Source organism: Balaenoptera acutorostrata, chromosome 8 (assembly GCF_949987535.1).
Source record: "Balaenoptera acutorostrata chromosome 8, mBalAcu1.1, whole genome shotgun sequence".
NCBI classification, from domain to species: domain Eukaryota; kingdom Metazoa; phylum Chordata; class Mammalia; order Artiodactyla; family Balaenopteridae; genus Balaenoptera; species Balaenoptera acutorostrata.
Window position 1 is genome coordinate 106,936,061 of NC_080071.1, and position 22,998 is coordinate 106,959,058.

Below are 22,998 nucleotides of genomic sequence, written 5' to 3' on the forward strand. Positions count from 1 at the left end.
CACTCTGTAAATTTCTTGACAAAATAGTGAAATTGTCTAGTTCTACAAGCAGGACTGTGGCAGTGCGGAGGTGTGCAAGTGGTCCCGACGTCAAAGTGTTTCCCCTTTGTCTTCTGAATTAAAGAATTTCCTTCAAGGTCATGAAGGTGAATTACTCTGAAGCCTCTGAATTCCCTGTTTATGAAGATTTCTCGGACTACTTTGAAAGGAGATATTTATTGGTAGATTTCTGTATTTCATAAGCAGTACCTTCAAAAGAGTTTTATGTAACTTTTCAAAGTGGGAGTGAGAGCAAGGGGGGAGGGTTGTCCATGTGAGTAGAAATACACTTGGGTTGCAGATACACAGTCAATTTACACCTTATTAGTAGCTTAGATGGGCTCAGAGTGTATCAATGGGGAGGTCATTCAGTCACCAGAATCATTTCATAGATGGTACTTTGTTGGAGAAGCTCTCAAGAAAGCTTAATCATGATTCTCTCTTGCTCAGGCATCCGAGATTGTCAGGCTCTTCTAATAGAGCTGGATTATATCTAAAGATAATGTTTTGGATTATGGATTCCAGGATATGGTTTTTAGATCTATATTAAATCATATTTAATATTTATTTCTATTTGACAATATTCCTATATTATTGAAACTTTATATGTTAAGGAATTAAGTTATGGCATATCAACAACTCTTTAATATTTACAGAGATGAGCATATGATTACTTTTTCCCTTTTGCCCAACTTCTGTATTAAAATATGATAGTTAACTGACAAAAGTGGAAACAGTCCACTCTTGAAAGAAATATTATTTTCTAAATATGCCACTAAATTATGCTTACTAATATTTTATTTAGGACACTTTTGTTCAGCAAAAATATGGCAAATTTTCTCTTTTGTATATGTTTTATTGTGTTTTGGAATTGATTTGCTAGCATCAAAAGACATATTGAAGAGAATTTCTTTTTTTTCCCACATTATTGTAAAGTTTAACAGGGTTTGGAGTCATCTATTTCCAAACATTTGAAAGAATACCTCTGTAACTCTTCTGAGCAGTATGGTTTTGGGGGGATTGGACTTTGAGAAAAAATTGTTTTCATCCATGTTATTTATGGCACTAATATATCTTTTAATTAGTTTTGCTAATTTTTCTATAAAATTGTATTATTCCATTTAATTCAGTGTTTTCAATTTTAATTCGTATGATTAGAATAGAACAAAATAGTCTTTTATAATTCATTTAATTTCTTCATGTTTTTGATTATGTCTTATGTTTTTGATGTATGCATTTGATTTTACTTCTCTATTTACTGCTTTATGTCTTCCTCGATCTCTTGTATACCTGCTTTGGGATCATCTTTGCAAATGTTCATTGCTTCGTTATGCCTTCTTATTTCAAGAATTTTTACTTAATATCATTTTTGTTGATTTATTAGCAATTGTTTTATAGTGAATGTTAAATATTTCCCATGGATATCACTTAGCTGCATTAAACATAAAGTTATGTTTCTGTTCCTCATTGCCCTTTTTGGTTTAGGTGGTTACTCAGATGAAAATGAAACATTAGTGCCTTTATTCCATTAATCCATCCCCTGCCCAGGTAGATAGTTTAATGGTTTAATACAGAAACTTTCCAAAAGACCCACCAACTCTTCAATGGAAAATATCTACAGATAGTTTGTGCTCTAAGATTCTTTGTATCCATCATCTCAAAATCCTTCCTTTGAGGTTTCCACTCGTCCTGAGTTATTGTATCTTGGTCCTTACCCAATCCCAATCAAGACCTCAAGAGCCCTCTCTCCAGGCACCTCCCTTCCCCCTGACCCTGCTGAAGTTTTGCAAGGTGGTGTTCTCCATTACTGAGGTAAGCAATACATTCAATTTGGTCTTATCAATAGGCTGTGTTGATAATGTTTGGGGATTCAGCTTTCAAACACTCCATTGCTCATTCCCTTCCTAGTGCATCTTGCTTTGTCTGGTCCCAGGCTTATAATTATAACATCAACAACGTTTATAATTTAGAGCACATTTCTTCTAAGCAAGCTTTGATAAATTGTAATAGCTTAACTAGACAGTTGTTTAGGAGGGTAGACATTTTGATAAGTCAGACAAAACCTAATAGCAGGGCATGCTACAAAATTCCTCACCAGTACTCTGCAAAATTACCAAGGTCATTAAAAATAAGGAAAGTCTGAGAAACTGCCACAGAGTTTCTAAAGAGGAACCTAAAGAGAAATGCCGACTACACAATAAGAGACATATGGATCAATGGAACAGAACAGAGAGCCCAGAAATAAAACCACATCTATGGTCAATTAATCTTCGACAAAGCAGGCAATATACAATGGAGACAAGACAGTCTCTTTAGCAAGTGATATTGAGAAAGCTGGACAGCCTCATGTAAATCTTTGAAGTTAGAACACTCTCTCACACCATACACAAAAATAAACTCAAAATGACTTAAAGGCTTAAATACAAGATGTGATACGATAAAACTTCTAGAAGAGAGCATAGGCAAAACTTCTCTGACATAAATCGTTGCAATGTTTTCTTAGGTCAGTCTCCCAAGGCAATAGAAATAAAAGCAAAACTAAACAAATGGGACCTAATCAAACCTATTAGATTTTGCACTGTAAAGGAAACCATAAACAGAACGAAAAGAAAACCAATGGACTAGGTGAAAATATTTGCAAATGATGTGACCAACAGGGCTTAATTTCCAAAATATACAAACAGCTCATACAACTCAATAACAACAACAACAACAAAACCAAACAACTCAAGGAGGAGAAGATGAATGGGAATACCCTTGTGGGAGCAAATTCACAGGCATGAAACTTACAAAGAGACGTGTAAAATATTTTGGATATCATGTTGAAATAAAGGGAGTGCCTCTTTTTCTAAGTAAATCAGTTATTATGGAGATTAGCAGATGATACCATAAAGAGAAATTATTTATTCTGGGTCATATTGGTTGCTTTTTGAGGATGAACTGTTTTTTGAAGTTAAAAAAAATGAAATTGAATTACACAGAACAAAGCCTAAAGTATGCCAGACTCACTAACAACGGCAAATATTTATTGAATAATCTTCGTTGTGTCACCATCTTAACAAGTACAATCACTCTGACTTTTTCCAGTTCTGCTACATGTGACAACTTGCCCGGTAAACTGTAATACAGAGTACTCTTTTCAACGGCAGTTAAGAGAGACAAAAACTCCTATACCCATCACAGTTCAAGCAACACTGGGGGTTGTGACAAATAGTTTTTCTTGTTGGTAGAAACTCTGTGCAGAACAATTAAAAGCTGGTGAATATTTTGTGGGTGAACTGGACTTTATCTGACAATAAATGGATTTTTTTCTTTGTTGCTGTTGTTTTGGGGGTTTTGTGGAGATGGGGAGGGAGGATTCTGGAAAAAGGAAATAGAAAAGAAGAAAACTAATATTTGTTTCACATCTACCATGTGCTTGGTACATTAAATATTTACTATAATCTTCATAATAAGAAAAGAAAGTGAGGTTTTTCAAAGTTGGGCAAGTTGACAATATCATTCAGATATTAGAGTTTGACTTTAAATCCAGGTATTTCTGACCCCTGGCCTTGGACCTGCTCAGTCCCTTGAACGGACATGAACTGGATCTGTGGTACATAAATAGTATGACTCAGAGGTCATTAAATAGTTCTCCTCTGTGGCTGAAATGTAGACTTAGTGAAGAGGAAAGTAAATTTTGTTTCATATTACAGTCCATTTTCTCTCACAAATCCATAGAGTAAATATTAGCATATTGGGCAAAGTAGACAAACTGTATTCCTCACATCTTCCCCCAAATTCCTTTGGTGAGAATTTACTTGGCTCAGAGACCATTTTTTAACCTACATTATTCAGATAGTATACACATTTGCTTTGGCAAACTTTGTCCAAGTTTAATTTCTTTTTGTACCAAATTTCACGAGGGTAAATTCATCAAGTATAAACTACCTGTCACTGTGATTTTATGACTCTCATTATCCCTTCAACTAAGAAGCTCACTGAATTTTGCATGAAGCAGAACCCGAATTCAACTGAGAATGTGCACAACGTGTTCCTAGATTATATTTTCCCACAAGGAACTCTGGACTATGTCTACGCAGAATCAGTTTTAAAAGAAGTGTTGGTAATTAACATTTAAAAAAGTGTTTTGATTAAAAAACTCATTTTTACTAAGGTGTCATTATACAAAGTTGATTGTCTACATATAATAAATCTCTAAGAATGTACTTTTTGGTCTAAAGTCCAAGGGGTCAGTCATGGGTAAGAGTGGAAAATTGGGTCACACCATGTACCATTTTCTCTTACTGTGAATTCCTACATTTGACTTTTTAAATAAACTTTGTATATATCACTTGCAGTTTCCCTTATTATCAGCATCTTATGACTGACATTGACACATTCTGATTGACTAAAGTTCAGACCTTATTTGGAGTTCATTAATTTTTACATAATGTCATTTTTCTGTTCTAAGATTCCATCCAGGTACCAGGATTAGGCTCCTCCAAATAGGGGAAATTTCTCAGACTTTTCTTTTTTTTTTCTTTACAAAGCATATATCTTTTTTTTAAATTGAAGTATAGTTGATTTACAATGGTATGTTAGTTTCAAGTGTACAGCAAAGTGATTCAGTTATGTGTATATATATATTCAGATTCTCTTCCATTTAGGTTATTACAAGATGTTGAATATAGTTGCCTGTGCTATACAGTAGGTCCTTATTGTTTGTCTACTTTATATATAGTCGTGTGTATATGTTAACCCCAAACTCCTAATTTTTCCTCCCCCTCACCCTTTCCCCTTTGGTAACCATAAGTTTGTTTTCTATGTCTGTGAGTCTGTTTCTGTTTTGTAAATAAGTTCATTTGTATCATTTTTTAGATACCACATATAAATGATAACATATCATATTTGTCTTCGTCTGACTTACTTCACTTTGTATAATATCTAGGTCCACCTGTGTTGCTGCAAATGGCATTATTTCATTCTTTTTATGGCTGAGTAGTATTTCATTGTATATATGTACTACATCTTCTTATCCATTCATCTGTCGATGGACATTTAGGTTGCTTCCATGTCCTGGCTATTGTAAATAGTGCTGCAATGAACATTGGGATGCATGTATCTTTCTGAATTATGGTTTTCTCTGGATATATGCCTAGGAGTGGAATTGCTGGATCATACGGTAGCTTTATTTTTTGTTTTTTAAGAAACCTCCATAATGTTTTCCATACTGGATGCACCCATTTACATTTCCACCAACAGTGTAGCACAATTCCCTTTCCTCCACACCCTCTCCAGCATTCATTATTTGTAGACTTTTTGATGATGGCCATTCTGACTGGTGTGAGGTGATACCTCATTGCAAGCTTGATTTACATTTATCTAATAATTAGAGATGTAGACATCTTTTCATGTGCCTTGTGGCTATCTGTAGACTTTCCTTGTTTTTGATGACTTTTACAGTTTTGAAGAGTATTTTGTAGAACGTTGCCTCAATTTGTGTCAGTTTGCTGTTTCTCTGAAGGTTAAACTGGGGTTTTATAGAGCAAGATCACAGTAAAGTGCCATTTTCAACACCCCAAATCAAGTGTACACTCCATCAAGATGACTTTTTACTGGCTTGAGGTAGTATTTATTGGTCAGGTTTCTCCACTGTGAAGTCTCTCTTCCCCCTCCTCCCTTCCCTACTGGTCACTTTGGAAGGAAATCACTGACACAGCCCTCACTTAAGAGAAAAGGAGTATGGTCCATTTTTGAGAGGAAAACTTCACATAAATTATTTGTAAAAAAATAAGCACTGAGTTTTCCCTGGTTGGACTTGATCTGGAGATACTCCTGTGTGATGGAGGTGAAGTTAGAAGAAATAAAACATTAAATATTTATATAAATTTGAGAGATTTATGTACACATTATTCTCTTACATTATATAGGTCAGGAGAGTAAGATTAGACAAGTTAATTAAATCTAAGGTAACAAAGATTTTAAGATGTAAAATGGTTATTTCAACTTAACTTTGTTTAACTCCCAATCTATACTTTTTCTCTCACCTTCTAAATAAGAGAACACTGAGAAAGTTTGGTCTTCATTTGACTTGCTCAATTTGGCTTGTGTCCAAACTTGCTAATTCCTTGGCACTGCCTTGGTTCTCCAGATGGCTCTAGGGTGTCATGGGACACCCAGAGCTCACACAGTGATCCTACACTGCACACAGGTGCACCACTCTCCTTGGCAGGCTGCATACAACCAGCTGCTGCATCAGGAAAGCAACGGATGCTGAGCCCCTTCCCGAAGGCAGGCAGTGCCCCTGTTGCCTCAGGACCATTATTTCTTCTGTGTAAATCCTAGAGCAAACCTGCTGGTTGTAGAAACATACCTCAAGGAACAAAAATGAGTAACAGTCTTAGAAATCTTGGGCATATTTCCCATCTTACCTGCAAACTCTTCCTTAGCACTAGAAACAGACAGCAGCCATGTGGATTCTGAAGTATCTTAAGAAGGCAACAAACAGAGGCCAGAAATGGATGGATTGTTTAGGCCATAAGTATAGGGGAGAAGTGTTTCTATAAATAAGTACAGTTATTTAGGGAAATTTGTAGCTTGAGTGCCTGGAAAACACAGAGTAAATGAGAGGAAATTGCAGAGGGAAGGATTGAGTTTAGAACAAAAGCAAAGAGATATGCTGAATTGTAAAAGAACTGAAAACATATGTGGAGTGAGGCTTTGGAGTTCTTCTGCTAAATATCACAACTATGGAAGCCGATCAAATATTTTAAAACAGGAGATTTATGTACACACTTGTCAGAAGTAAACAGAATGAAAATACTTAGATAACTTCAAGAAGTCCAATGATGCTGATGTGTCATGATTTTGAAAACAACAATATGAAATAAAATAAAATGAAGCCAAGAATAATGTTATTATGTGCCACATAGTGTTTTTAAATGAATGCAGATGGTATTTGGTGTCAAGCAGTTTTGTATTTAGAATGAGAAAAGGTTCTTTATAAACGAATAGGGGCATACCATCTTTATATGTTCCCATTTGCACTACCATTAAAAGAGTAATTAAAAATGTAACCAAAGATTTATTATTGACAATAAGTCACAGACTCTCTGATATTTCTCTTTATATCATAGCTTTATATTATTTTGAAATTTGCTTTGTTACTTTTTTTTCATGGCCTCTTGTAAAGAGCTAGAATTTTGTGTTTCTTTCTGCCTTGCATAGCACCTGTATGGTGAGCATCTTATACATAGTAAACAAGCAAAAATAGTTTGCTTCAAGGTTCCTGTAAACTTAGGAGGACTTTTTCCTCATGCCGCGTACAATTAGATGAGGCAAAGGATGAAGACAGTGGCATTAGAACTGAGCTGGTCTGGTATTTGGCAGGTCTGCTCTGCCCCTCATAAGTCTACTTACTTGGGAAATTCATTTAACTTTGTTATCTAATTTTCTTCATCTGTGAATGGTATTAACTGTATTTCTTTGGATGAATTGATTAAAATATTAGACATGTATATGTGTATCTATTGTGATCCCTGCTGCATCGTAGGTGAGAAATAAAAGGATACACAGTTTAGCAGGCAGCTTTGCCCAACCTATACTCATATTCAAATACTGCCACACAATTTTTTAATATTATCAGTGGCACTTTAATTTACCTGAGAATTTTACATCAAATTTTAACCTATCTGTTCTTATACAATTTTACATCACTGGTATGAAAAGCAGTATCACTTGATTTGCTAATTATAATTTTCCTATATTCTCAATAATTATTAAAAATGAGTAATTGAATACACTCATTATTGTTAGACTTTATAATAAACAAACAAAACTTCATCCTTGGAGCCTCTGGGGGAAAGCCCACTCTAGGAACTTGACCTTCACCCTTTTCCCATATACCACCACCATATGGCTTCAGGTAACAGCAGAACTGGGCTAAAAATTTCATTTGTTTTACTTACAGTGCAGATCATTCCAGAACCTTCAGGATATTGTACAGTAGGATGAGCATGGTCTCTGCAATAAAAAAATCTGGATCTGAATTTCTTGTTAATTTCTTCACATCTGTGTGAACTTGGATAAATCACTTATCTTTATTTAGGCTCAGATTCCACCGCTGTGTGACTGAGTTTTGGCAACGACACGTGAGTGAAGTGTCCACTTCCTGGGATTACTAAACTTCCCCTGTGATTCCACCATGCTTCCACCTGAAACAACTGCTCTAGAATCATATGTAATTAGGAGGCAAGAAGATATTTTACACTAGTTGTATGAATACAGCAAAGCTAGGTAAATAACTAAGGTCAAAGCAGGAACAGATTTCAGTAGATAACTTTGTGTCTCGTGGCTTCCATTTTTGCTGATGGGAAGGGTGCTTTAAACCAAGTTCTAAACCTTAGTAGGTAATCTATGTTTTCTCTTTGGCTGATTTAAAATTGTATTATCTCTCCATGGAAGCAACCTAAATGTCCATCGACAGATAAATGGATAAAGAAGATGTGGTACATATATACAATGGACTATTACTCAGCCATAAAAAAGAATGAAATAATGTCATTTGCAGCAACATGGATGGATCTAGAGATTATCATACTATATGAAGTAAGTCAGAAAGAGAAAGACAAATATCATATGTTAACACTGACATGTGGAATCTAAAATATGATACAAATGAACTTATCTATGAAACAGAAAGAGACTCACAGATATAGAAAACAAACTTATGCTTACCAAAGGGGGTTGAGGGGAGGGATAAATTGGGAATTTGGATTTAACAGATAAACACTGCTATATATAAAATAAATAAACAAGGACCTACTGTATAGCACAGGGAACTATACTTAATGTTTTGTAATAAACCATAATGGAAAGGAATATGAAAAAGTATATGTATATGTATGTATAACTGAATCACTTTGCTGTACACCTGAAACTAACACAACATTGTAAATCAAGTATACTCCAATAAAAAATAATAAAATAAAATAAAATTGTATTGTCTCTCATTTTTTCTTTTCACCAAAATGTACTTACGTGTGGCTTTTTATTTTTTTCTGTATGAATGTTTTATAATTTCTAAATCTCAATATTACTTTTTCTTTATTTAAATCTGGACATTTTAAAACATTATTTTCTTTTAATTTTCCTCACCCTCTTTTTCTAATATTTCTTTCTCTGGATTAGTCTTATCCCAAACTTTCTACTGTTAGCTGCAGTAGCTTTCAGTGTCCTCTTTTATTTTTTCTTCTCTTTGTCTGTTTACATTCTTGATAATTTCTTTAGGTGTACCTTCTTTCTCATAAAATCTTATTTCATTTAAATTGCTGTTTCATCCATCCAACTGTAAGTGTAAAAATTACAATCTTGTAACTTTAAAATTTTAATATTTGCTTTTTATGTGTGTTAAGCTAGTATGCCATTCCTGCTTCATATTTATAACTGTCTCTTTTTCTTTTCTAAACATTTTGGACACACACTACTATATATAAAATAAATACTCAACAAAGACCTACTGTACAGCACAGGGAACTCTACTCAATATTCTGTAATAACATCTATGGGAAAAAAATCTGAAAAAGAATGAATATATGTATACGTATAACTGAATCACTATGCTGTACACCTGAAACTAATACAACATTGTAAATCAACTATGGTCCAATAAAATTTTTTTAAAAAATAGACATTTTGGACATGTGCATTATCTAATATCTGTATTCCTCTGAGATTTTTTTCCTATTGACTCTCATTCATAGTCATATTTTTCTTTTTGAGTTTTATAATCTTGGATTGTATACTCATTTTCAGAGAGCAGAACTTTATGGAACTACTGTAAGAATACACACCAGCAGAGATTATTTGCACCTATTCTGCCAGGAGTTCTAAAATGGTCCCAATCTATGAACATGTTAAATTAATTTGTTGAGTTGAGATTAGATACATTTCAAGCTTCAGACCCACATGAAGTCAAGCTTATGTGGATGATTCCTCAGAGGACACTTTGTCCCACCCAGAACACAACTGGAAACCCAACTTTTTTCTAGTCCTTTTTTTTCACTGAGGGTGTCAAACTTTGAGGGCTCTGGCTTTATTCTCTTTTCTTGTATGTTCTTTATCTTCCCCTCTCTCTTTTTTAACCTTCAATATATTTTTAATTTTAAAATAGTGTACACATATTCCTTTGACAAACTACTTAAATTAGACAATAAAGTTGTAAAGGGAGAGGTCTTTTTGTGTTTCTTCCTCACATGGGTTCATTCAAACAATATGTCTAAATTACTGAGATTAGCAAATATGAACACAGCCACAGTGTGGTGTCAACCTGACAGTAGGATTTTCTAGTCTCTCTTCATTTTTGGTAGCTGGGGTTTTATCTTCATATTTTATAAAACTCAATCATACTTATAAAATCATCCCTGCTATACCATACCCACAATTTCTATCAGGGACTTTTTAAATCAAGAGATATATTTTTAACGTAAATTCTGCAGCCCCAGACATGAAAGTTCCTCAGCACAATTTCCCTTACAGATTGGAGGGAAAAAGGGAAACGTTGGTGATGTGGGCAAGTATTGGTGAGACTACTTACAGAGGGATATTTTTGAGTAAGCAAGAGCCAATGGAGTGCAGTGCACAAATGGAAGTTTTGGCCTAAGTTAGGCACAGAGATAGTACGTTCATGGTAGCAGGAAGAATACATGTGTGTATGTGTGTATACAAAGATTTATATAACTGCTAGTAGGACGATGACACATGTGAATCTGCTGGCCACTATTTTTCCAGTGAACTAGTAATTGAGCATTGGCTGAGACTGTGCAGTGGGAGGGAGATATATTTAAGTTCTGAGAAGAAATAAGAGTATATAAAATAGTCATCTCAGGCCATTGTAAATGGAAAGAACTAGAAAAATATTGAGACATCAGGCAGTGTTGAAGGCACAGTTGAAAATCGTTATCATAAACTTAAAGCTAGTCCATTCAGAAGGATATATATATATATATATATATATATATATACTATTATATATAATATACTACTACATATAATATATTACATATAATATAGTATATCATAAATATATATGATAATTCCATCCCACCATTCAAAAGTGCATTAGTCAGTATGCCACTTAAATAAGCTTGATTTTGGTCAGGTATGTGTGACAAATGAAGATAGATTCAAGGGAGCTGAGAATCTACGTAAAGAAGCAATTTTCGTGTCAGATTATTGAATCTAAGTTGAGTTAGAAGGGAAATTATAACACAAAGGAAAGCAGTGAAAAGGCAGTCAGATCATTCCGTGGATATCCCCATGTGGCTGAAAATTTGTTGGAGTTGAGATAAAATCATAAACAAGATTTAAATGTAGGTTATGATATCCAGAGAGCAAGGTAATGGAAATCAGAGTTTCAAAGGTGAAAATGTAGACTTAAGGTTTAATAGCTGAAGTTAGGGGACTAGATGGAATTGTGTGAATGTCGTAGTCATAAGAAATGATGTTGAGGTTAGTTATAGACAAGAATACAGAAAGTGAGGTGCTGAAATATTTTGTGAATAAAGGGAAATTACTGAAATATCTGTAGCATACTGCAATAAGAAATAATATACATCCACTGGTGGTAGTCTGATGGTGCATCAGATGAATCAGCCCTTTAAGTGAATAAAAGAAATTTCTCAAAAGAGAACTAGAGCTTGACAAGTAGTTATTGTGGAAACAAAGGTAATGTAACAAAATTGCATTTCATATGATAGAGTTAAATATTAGTAAGTTTTCCATTTAGATCTTATTTTTACAATTTAGAAAGTCAGCAACTACACATAATCCTCAAAACACATCATCACTATTATTGGGGCAGCTTTGAATATCCAAAGCATATTCTTCATAAACAAAATCAGAGCTCAAACAGGATTTTATTTTTGACCCCTAAATAGGGGTAGGTGTCACAATATGGTCAGTTAAATAACTAAATGCTAAATAACCCTCATGGATTCCGTGGGCTTTCAGCATCCGTTCCACACTGCAGTAATGCATGTGAAGTTCCTTTCAAATACTCAGAGCCTCTGGGATCTCAGCCTGTGCAGAATTCTCTACAGACTCGCCAGATTCCCATTTCCAGCTGTGTTTCCATACTGAAGCTGCTGCTCTTGAATGGATGTAAAGTTTCTGAGCCTCTTTCCTAACCTACCCCCAGTTGAGAAGCCTAAAATGTATTTAGCTGTGAAAAAATATCAGAACTTGGGCTCAAACAATTGAGAACACGGAAAGAAAACTCCTCTAGTATCACAGGGAACAAATTATTCTATGTGCATCAGAAATTTAGGATTGGGCCTTAAGTGCTAAGATTTGAACAGTTAGAATCACGGGAGAGTGTTTTTAAAAAATGATGCTAATAATGATGCCATTGGGATTGAAACAAATCTGGTGTTATAAAAAGTGTGAGATGTTCTCAAAATATTTCTACTTAGAAATTCAGGTCACGAAAGCAATAATACTTAAACAAAATACTTAAGCAAAAACAGCGTTTGGCTTCCAGCTTCTCTCAGTAGCCAAGACGCATCCTGATGCAACCACCTTGCTGTTGAGAAATCTCAGTCTCTCATACCTGTTGCCCCCTCCCAGACCCATTTAACCAGCCTGAAAATTCAAATCTACACTAAAAGCACAAGACATGAAGTCATCTTCATCTTGGTATGGGGTAACTTTCTGCAGGTTATAAAGACCTATTTTGTTTAAGAAGTCATTGCCAAATGACATAAACAAAACTTAGACATTTGGTCTGTTCTAGTCAGGTGTCTCCTACGAGAACAAAGCACAAATTTCACCTGAATAGATAAGAGAGGAGAAAAAAGTGGCATATCCATTTTTCTATGGGTTCCTTCAACATCAAATATTACTACTAATATGCTCCTTAAAATGTTGGCAGCTAGAAAAGTCAGGGCTTAGAGACACCTCCATCTCATGTCTTGGAGATATTCTGACATGACCTTATCTTCTTCAAAGTCAAAGGCTTCCTGCTAATGCTGCAACCTGATGAAGCCTGATCTTTATAAAATAAAGCTATATAGTTCCCTTAAAATCCATGTATGCCATTCACAATACTGACCTGTTGTATAAAAGATAAATCTGTCCCAGGAGATTGTTCTGTCCTTGATGAAAGAGAGTTCAAAATGTAAACATATTTTTTGATATGTTAAGAGAATTGATAATAACAGCAGTAAAGTATCATGAAAATATAGAAGCTAATCATAGTACAGCAGAAAGAAGGATAGTCTATATGGTCAAAACCCCTGAGTTTATTTCCTTTCTGTTAAAAGATAATTTTCAAGAAAGGAAAAAAGGTAAAATCATGATTCTTATACAGGTATAAAAATGAACATGTGTTAAGTATTTTATTTTACTCACTAATAAAAAATTGGCAAGATGTTATGGCGGTTCAATGGAGAATCCAAAACACAGACATGTTCATAGATAAGGAATATTAAAATGAAGGTGCAAATATTAAAATATCTTGGTATCTTCAACAGAGGGGAAGGCAGTAAATTGAACTTCCACTGGACAGAATTTGCATGTCTATGGATAAGAATATTTCCACAGCTCTCTCCGTTAGCAACAACTTACAGCAATGTAAAAAACTCCATACAATCATATAACCTGGAAATTGTGCTCTAGACACTGCATAGTTTTCCACTGGGGCACAAAATTTTCCCTCCACTTCTTCACCTATTATCCCGTCATGAAACAGGCTCTAATAGTCCGACAGGGATCTCATCCTACATGGACAAAATCCCATATAATCCATACTATACGATTAAAGTGATTTTGGGTGCCTTGTTCCTATTTCTTTTTTTTTTTTTTTTTTTTTTTAAAGGATTTTCTTATTTATTTATTTATTTATTTATTTATTTATTTATTTTTGGCTGTGTTGGGTCTTCGGTTCGTGCGAGGGCTTTCTCCAGTTGCGGCAAGCGGGGGCCACTCTTCATCGCGGTGCGGGGACCGCTCTTCATCGCGGTGCGCGGGCCTTTCTCTATCGCGGCCCCTCCCGTCGCGGGGCACAGGCTCCAGACGCGCAGGCTCAGCAATTGTGGCTCACGGGCCCAGCTGCTCCGTGGCATGTGGGATCTTCCCAGACCAGGGCTCGAACCCGCGTCCCCTGCATTAGCAGGCAGATTCTCAACCACTGCGCCACCAGGGAAGCCCCCTATTTCTAATCTTACTAATACTAGTACTAGTCTCCCCTGAACTTCTAGGGCATCCAGACCATAATACTTTCCCCCACATCAAACCAAAATTATACTTCTTATTTTCATATGCAATTCTATGATCCATTCACAACAAACAGGAGGTGTACTAGCATTAACCATCTCATTCCTCATTTTATCAATTGTCCTAATACTTCATGCAGCAAAACAACGAAGTATAACATCATGACCTCTTAGCCAGTGTTTATTCTGAGCACTTGTAGGGAACCTATTAACCTTAACAGAAATTGGAAGACAAACCATTGATCGCCCATTTATTGTCATCAGACAAAGAGAGCTGTTGAGATGCTTGCCATTTTCTTTAACAAACATCTGATGAGCTTCAGTTTTCATTTCATTAATAAACTCCACCTTGAAGGGTCATTAAGAGAATCTAATGTAACAATGTGTAGAGCAAGCACAAGGCCTTGCTCTTCCCCTTCAAAAACTATTAATGATTTTGTTGCTAGCAGCTTCACATTGTCGAAGTCTAATATAGTAAAGGAGAATGAACTTTAATGTGTAGAATATATTAAGAACGACCTATACATGCAACAGTATGTTCACAACATGAACCATGAAAACATTATACTGAGTGAAAGAAGCCACATGCAAAGACAATCCAGTTATATGAGATTCTAGAAAAGGCACATCTACAGTGAGAGAAGCAGGTAAGTGGTTGTCAGGGTCCAGGGTGTAGAGATAAGGTGTTTTATGCAAACAGGAGTGGAGTATTTGGGGGATAATGGAAATGTTCTGGATGATGTCTGTGGTGATACACATTTGTTAAAACTCACTTAACTGTTCACTTAAAATCAGCAAATTTTATTGTATGTAAATTAGATGGGGACAGAGCTGATTTTTTTTTTTAAGTACATGTGATTTGAATCTATTTCCTTGAGCCATGAGAAGCACATCTTTTGAGTCTTTTTTTCCTTCCCTCATTTTGTCTGCACATGATTAAGTTTATATCAAAATCTTGTTTTGGGAGCATCCTCAGTTTACCACAAAATGCCTATCAGTTTTATTAAATTAGATGTGATCTTGGACAGCAAACTTCTAGAGTCTTGATTTCTACAAATAATAAAACTGAAAAAGTAAAATTCCGCTCTCATTTGGGATCCTGACCTTCCACTGTCAATGAGCATGTTGAAGACAAATCTCACTAAATATATCTAATATTCTCCTTAATAAAGTTGGCTATTTTGTCAATAAAGAAAAACTATATCCAAGTGGGTGAGTTCCTTTTGAATAAATGCTGGTTGTATACATGTGGGTGTTTGGTTGTTGCTTCTGATGTTTCCTAGTTTTATGTTGTTTTTGAGATTATTGATATCTTCTTTCGGGAAGTCACCAAAATGAATAAAATGGAATTAATGTAATGAGTCTAAAAACAAGGGGGTAATGCCCACTTGATGTGGCAACCCTGCATTAAAATGAATGGCTCTTCTATTTACAATAGCCAGGACATGGAAGCAACCTAAATGTCCATCGACAGATGAATGGATGAAGAAGATGTGGCACATATATACAATGGAATATTACTCAGCCATAAAAAGAAATGAAATGGAGGTATTTGTAATGAGGTGGATGGAGTTAGAGTCTATCATACAGAGTGAAGTAAGTCAGAAAGAGAAAAACAAATACAGTACGCTAACACATATATACGGAATCTAAGGGAAAAAAAAAAAAAAAAGGCCATGAAGAACCTAGTGGCAAGACAGGAATAAAGACACAGACCTACTAGAGAATGGACTTGAGGATATGGGGAGGGGGTGGGGTGAGATGTGACAGGGTAAGAGAGTGTCATGGACATATATACACTACCAAATGTAAAATAGATAACTAGTGGGAAGCAGCTGCACAGCACAGGGAGATCAGCTCGGTGCTTTGTGACCACCTAGAGGGGTGGGATGGGGAGGGTGGGAGGGAGGGAGATGCAAGAGGGGAGAGAAATGGGAACATATTGTATATGTATAACTGATTCACTTTGTTATAAAGCAGAAGCTAACACACTATTGTAAGGCAATTAAACTTCAATAAAGATGTTAAAAAAAAAATGAATGGCTCTTTATGAATGGATAAATATGTGGTATATATGTATACAATGGAATATCACTCAGCCATTAAAAAGAATGAAATAATACCATTTGCAACAGCATGGACGGACCTAGAGATTATCATACTAAGTGAAGTAAGTCAGACAGAGAAAGACAAATATCATATGATATTGCTTATATGTGGAATCTAAAAATAAAAAATGATGCAAATGAACTTATATAAAAGACAGAAATAGACCCAATGACATAGAAAACAAACTTATGGTTACCAAAGGGGAAAGGGGGGGGATAAATTAGGAGTTTGGGATTAACATATGCACACCACTATATATAAAATAGGTAAACAACAAGGGCCTACTGTATAGCACAGGGAACTATATTCAATGTCTTGTAATAACCTATAGTGGAAATAATATGAAAAAGAATAGATTTATATATATATATATGTGTATAACTGAATCACTTTGCTGTACACTTGAAACTAACACAACATTGTAAATCAACTATACTCAATTAAAAAATAAATAAATAAAGGAAAAAATAAACTGAAAGGCTCTTCTGCAAAGCACCCCTTTCCATTGGAGAAGCAGGCATTCCCCTAGCTGGTTATTAGCAGCAACTGTCTTTGGCTTGATTCCAGGTGCAGAAAACAGATGATGACTCAGTCTGACAACATTTCCATTTCCTTGGTAAGGATCACTTATGAAGTGCCTTTAATCATTTATGAGTACGTTTCATTTGCTGTTGGCTGCAAACAGTTTGACTCTGCTGGGTTTGACAGCTTTCTGACATTCTGCAAACAGCTGCAATAATAGCCTTGACAATGTCATTTACAAATGAGGCACACACAGTTCGAACAAAGCGAGTGACACACTCTGAGTAATATGATAATGGACCGGCAAGTTGAATGGAAAATGATCAAAATGAGATTGTATCAACCCTGTAGGAAGGATGAGTTCCCAGTGAGAGGAGAAGCATTTCTAAAATGAATCACTTTTAACCATGTGACAAACCATCTTCAACTAGTTTTCTGAAATGGTAGATCTGGAGAACGTGCGGGTACTTCATCGTTTCCTATTACTGCTGCAGCCCACTGTTGACTACAAATCTTCCACATTTTATTCTTTCTCCAGATCTTGAGCCTACTGGAAGCAAGCCTTTCTCTTATATCTCTTGCTATTTCTAATGTGTAGCAGGGAACTTTATGCATATCATACTATCAGTTTATCTCTAATCACATTGCTACTGTTCATTCTTTCTTCAGATCAACAAACTTTAAAAAATTATATCTATATCTATGAACTTCTTTAAAGTGATACATACTGAATTTGAAAGAAGAGGCATAAATTATCTGAAATCATCTGGTCGGAAGAATGGATTATCACCGATGAGATAGATCACATCGGTGAAAGACATCATGCATTAAAAAAAAATAGACTTTATTATTTTAGAGCAGTTTTAGGTTCACAGAAAAATTGAGACGAAGGTATAGAGATTTCACATGTACTTCCTGCCATCACATAAACACAGCCTCCCCACTACTGACATCCTGCACAAGATGGTACATTCGTTGCAACGGATGAACCGACAATGACCCATCCTAATCACCCAAAGTCCATAGTTTACATCACTGCTCACTCTCCTGGTTGCACATTCTATGGGTTTTGAAAAATGTGTAATGGCATGTACTCACCATTTTCATACAGAACTATTTCACTGCCATAAAATTCCTCTGTACTCTGCCTATTCATCCTTTCCTCACCGCCAACCCTGGCAACAACTGGTCCTTGGAGTGTATACACAGTTTTGTTTTCCCAGAATCATATAGTTGCAGTCATGCATATGTAGTCTTTTTGGATCGGCTTCTTTCCTTGGCAATATGCACTTGAGTTTCCTCTGTGTCTTTGCATATGTCTCAATAGCTCATTCCTCTGAGCACTGAGTAATATTCCCTTGTTTGGAGGTACCACAGTTTATCCATTCACCTACTGAACCTACTGAATGGATAAAGTGTACAACAGTTTATCCATCCTTGGTTGTTTCCAACTTTTGGCAATTGTGGATAAAACTTCAGTAAGCATTTATGTGCAGATTTTTGTGTGGACATACATTGTCAATTTGGGGGGTAAATATCAGGGAGTGAAATTGCTGGATCATACCATAAGCACCATGAATTTTTAGTATTATCAGAGCCATGTTATTTTTATCTTATGTTTTTATGTTTTCTACTTTATGTGGTGAATTTAAATTCTGAAGTAAGTTAAATCCAGTATTTGATAAAATGTGATTAACAAAGTCAGTTTTCCCTTTTTCTGAAAATACATTTCCAGTATCTGTTTTGTATATTTATATTGATATCTTTTGACTCTCTTATCCTAAAGAAGTATATCTATAAAGGAAACTCCTTGGAAGGATTTATTACAAGAGCATATATAATAACTGAAGACAGAAAACAATATTTTAAAAAGCACAATGATTTAATAAATGATGTGATATGTCAATATATGAAACAGTTAAACATTGAAAACTACCACATTGAACTGCTATTTTAGTAACTGTATAAAACAATCTGGAGTTCAGTATTTTGTACAAAAGACTCTTCTGTTTTCATCTTAATGTTCTAGCATTATGTACTTCCATTGTTGTAAACTATTTCTTTATTAATAACATAATTTTCTGAGTGGTTACTTTGTACCAGGTAGTGATACAAGTGTTCTAATACATTATCTTATCGAATGCTCACAGCTCTATGAGGTGAGTACATTATTTACATTTTATAGAAAAGAAAACTGAGGTATTAGGCATTGAATAACTTGTTCAATGCCATACACGTGTTAGGCAGTGGACCTGGGAATTGAACTCAGACTGTTTGAATCCATTGCCCTCAATGTTACCCTTTACATTATGTATAATCTCATTGCTTTGTAAGTACATTTTAGATCCTAAGTCAAAATTAAAAAAATAAATATGTGTCTTAATTACAAAAGTATGGAAAATACCTAAAACAAAATAGTCAGTGAAAAACAAAATGGTTCTAAATGCTATATATACTGTGTCTATATAACAACATATATGAGTGGAAATTAAAAACTAGATTTTGTGCAAAAAGAAAAACTGCTCCTTCTTTTGCCCTTTTTTTCAAATTGATCTTTAAGCTGTTTTATCATCTGTTCAGTAAAAAATAACATTGGATCTCTCAGACCCAATTAGCAAGAATTTTTGACAAGAAAACACATTGATGCCTTTGAAATTCTAGAGAGATGCTTTCTGGCTTTCACATAAATAAGGAAAGGTATTCTCACATGTCTTAGGAGCACATTTTTTCATTTGTATAAATTTGCTATTTTCAGTTTTATAAATTCTTACAATAAAATCAACTATTATGCTATGGTCAAGGTCAGGAATGGGTCTACTTTGCTCTTGTGCTAGTCCCATTATTACAGAACCTGGCATAAAGGAAAATTTTAATACACAACTCTAAAGTTAATTTATTAATTACAGAGAAAGTGAAATCCTTTCTCCATGTAATATTCTCTTGACATTGAAGTGAAATATCCAAGGTTGCATAGCACGTTCATTAGTAGAAGAGCTGACTTTAGAACCTAAGTTGCATGATACTAGCTCTTGCTCAGTGTAGCAGGAAGAGCCTGTGTTCTGGAGTCAACCACACCTTGGCAAACCTCCTCAACCCTCCAACTATCAAGAAAGACAAATACTCTTCTAACGCACTGAGCAGCGGTAGATTACAGGATGCAGGAATAGTCCCCAGGACAGTACTTGGCATGAGGCAGCCCTGCAATAACTCATCTTTCTCTTCCAGTGCTGCACGACCCTAATTTCGTACAACTTCTTTAGAGGTAGACATTTTCCTGAGTTAAGCAAGGAAATGAAAGAAAACGTTTTTAAGGGAAGGCATGACTATATATGAGAGGAGACACAGGGAATGAGCATTGCACCCCACTCACAGTGCATAAAAAAAAAAGGAGGCTTTCTAAATGCAGCCCTTGACACCCAGCAAGAAGTGCTCTGTCCCTTGCAACAAGGCACTCTTCACCAGCCACAGGTTTGGACAAATTTCTTTCCCTTACACATGTGCCAACTGCTGTATGCAAGTTTCTTCCCTTGTACGCCTGAAACTAATGAAACATTAGAAATCAACTATACTCCAATAGATATTTTTTTTAAAAAGAATATTGTTCTAAAAATTAAAAAATAAAAAAAGCAGGACCTTCCTCTAGAGAATCTGCAGATAATATAATGCTATCTTTCATGGGAATTTGAGGCAATTCACTATATAAGTCTGAAGAAGTGCTTTAAAATTATTAAGTGCAGAATAAATGTTAAGAAATATACATTACAATGACACTGACTGTAATTGGAGTCAGCTTTCAAATCTGGAAGGAAAAGATCGTGATTATAAACTATTACCTTCTTGTAAGTTCTTTTAGAACCTCCAGTGTCAGAATCTGTCATCAGGTCTGTAATAAGATTGCGGGATAATAAAAGTTAAAAATGAAAGACTCAGAGGAGTTGAGGAAATGAATCTTCCTGGCTGTGTGGCATAGATGAAAAACCTGTGAATTGAGGTGGGGAGGCTCAAGCTCTCTCCACCCATTCATTTACATTGATTTAAGAAACAGCAACTTTGTCTCAGGCACTCTGCTACTTGCTGGGCACATAATAACCGACAAGGTGGACCTAATCACTGTCTTCAAAGAGTTTGCATGATTAGACAGAGTTGTTAGGTTACACTAACTTTGCTTCATTGGTCTTCGGTTTCTCCATGTGTCTAATAGAGATTTTCTTTGCACATTTCAGAGATGGTATTAGATAGAGATAACAAATATAAAATATGTTTGAAAATACTAAAAATAAAAAGAATCACCATCACATCATATTCACTATCAGCAATGTATCCTCGGAACAAATGTACTGGAATGGACCTTTGGGACTTGGTAGAATCCTTCCTTTGCCAGGAGATCTAGCCAGGGGCAAATAAATGAGTTTTGATATTCTCTCTCTTCTATTCTTTCTTTTGTATTTTGCTTCGAAAAGGTCATAATTCTCTTCTTTTTCCCAAAATAAAACTCAAAGCAGATCCAGGACTCCAAATAAAGGAGGGAGCGTAACATAGCTCCAAACAAACAAAAAACAAGCAAACCAGTTAACTAACTGGTTTCAACAAAAGAAAGGACCCATTAATGTCGGATCAAATCATAAATATATATATATATATATATATATATATATATATATATATATATCGTGTATATGCATATGTATATGTTCCTTTTGATTTGGGTTTTAAAAAATTATGACCTTCTAGAGAGGCAAATGTGAAAGAAAAATCTTCAGAAATGTGAAATTGTATTTGTTAATAATAGAACTACAATGCATTATTAAGGAAATATTTGGAATATATCAACCAACGAGCTTACTGGGGAAATGTTTTACAATTTGTACTCCACTAAGTGTCTTTTTTAAACTCTGACATCAAGTACGTTATTGGCATATAATTTATCGTTCTTATGTCACAAGCAAAATTTTAGGCCTGGAAGTAAACTGTGTTATTTGACATATTTTCCTTTCTATCATGAAGACTAACTCTGTGTTGATATGAAGTCTTGCCAGAAATGCTTAAATTGAAAATAGCTATTTATACATGTAATACATACATATAAATAGCTTACATGGCAACAGAGATAATCTCACATCAGCCTCCAATTAGATTTACATTTCAATTTTAGGAGCAAATGGCAGACAGTTGGGAATTGCAATCCACACAAATAGAAATGTGAAGGACACCACATAAAACCATAATTACATGACTGAAGAAATATCTGTTTCCTGCATTTAGGGAAATAATGGGATGCTAAAGGTGATTATCAGTTCAGATCTGAGCCTACAATCTGTCTCTTTTGTGTTCTTTCATGGAAATTAGGCAAAGGGAAAGGTAGCAGTGGAAGAACTGCTGAGTTGTCAAAAGAGTCAAGTGGTAGATATTCCAAGACTACATAATATAAAAGTATTAAACATTCATTTGATCACTGTCTCTGTCTAATTTTTCCACGTTAGCAGTGAATATAATCATATATACCTGAAAGTATTTAAGACAATTATAGCAATGTAAGTTACATTTAGCTTCTTAAAAAAAAAAAAAATCAGCAGACACACACATACACATACACACAAAGTTTATCCACTAAAAGGCATAGTTAAACTTGTGTGTCATACTGTATATACATCTTCATATTATGATTAGGTCACAATTATAAGAAAATAGACAAAAGTTTATTCCAGAAATTTGAATTCTAATTTTGCATTTCTATATTTTGAGAGATAACAAAGTAAAAAATAGCAAGAAATTTCACCACTAAAGCTCATACTCTTGGGTATTGGTATTTCACTCTAAGTGCATCTCAACTAAATGTTGAGAGTGAATTTGTGATTTATTAATAGTTGACAACTGGGCCTTTTGGAATGAAGCATATGAGAGCATTTCATCTGTAATGACATTCAGCTATGAAGTGCATATTATCTGTCAGCTCCCATGCTAAGTGTTTTAAGTATATATCTCATTCTTTCTCTTAGACTGTGCCAGTTGATTCTGCCATTTCAGGTTGAAATGGAATCAATAATATAACTCATTATTGAAATTAAAGAAAACTCAT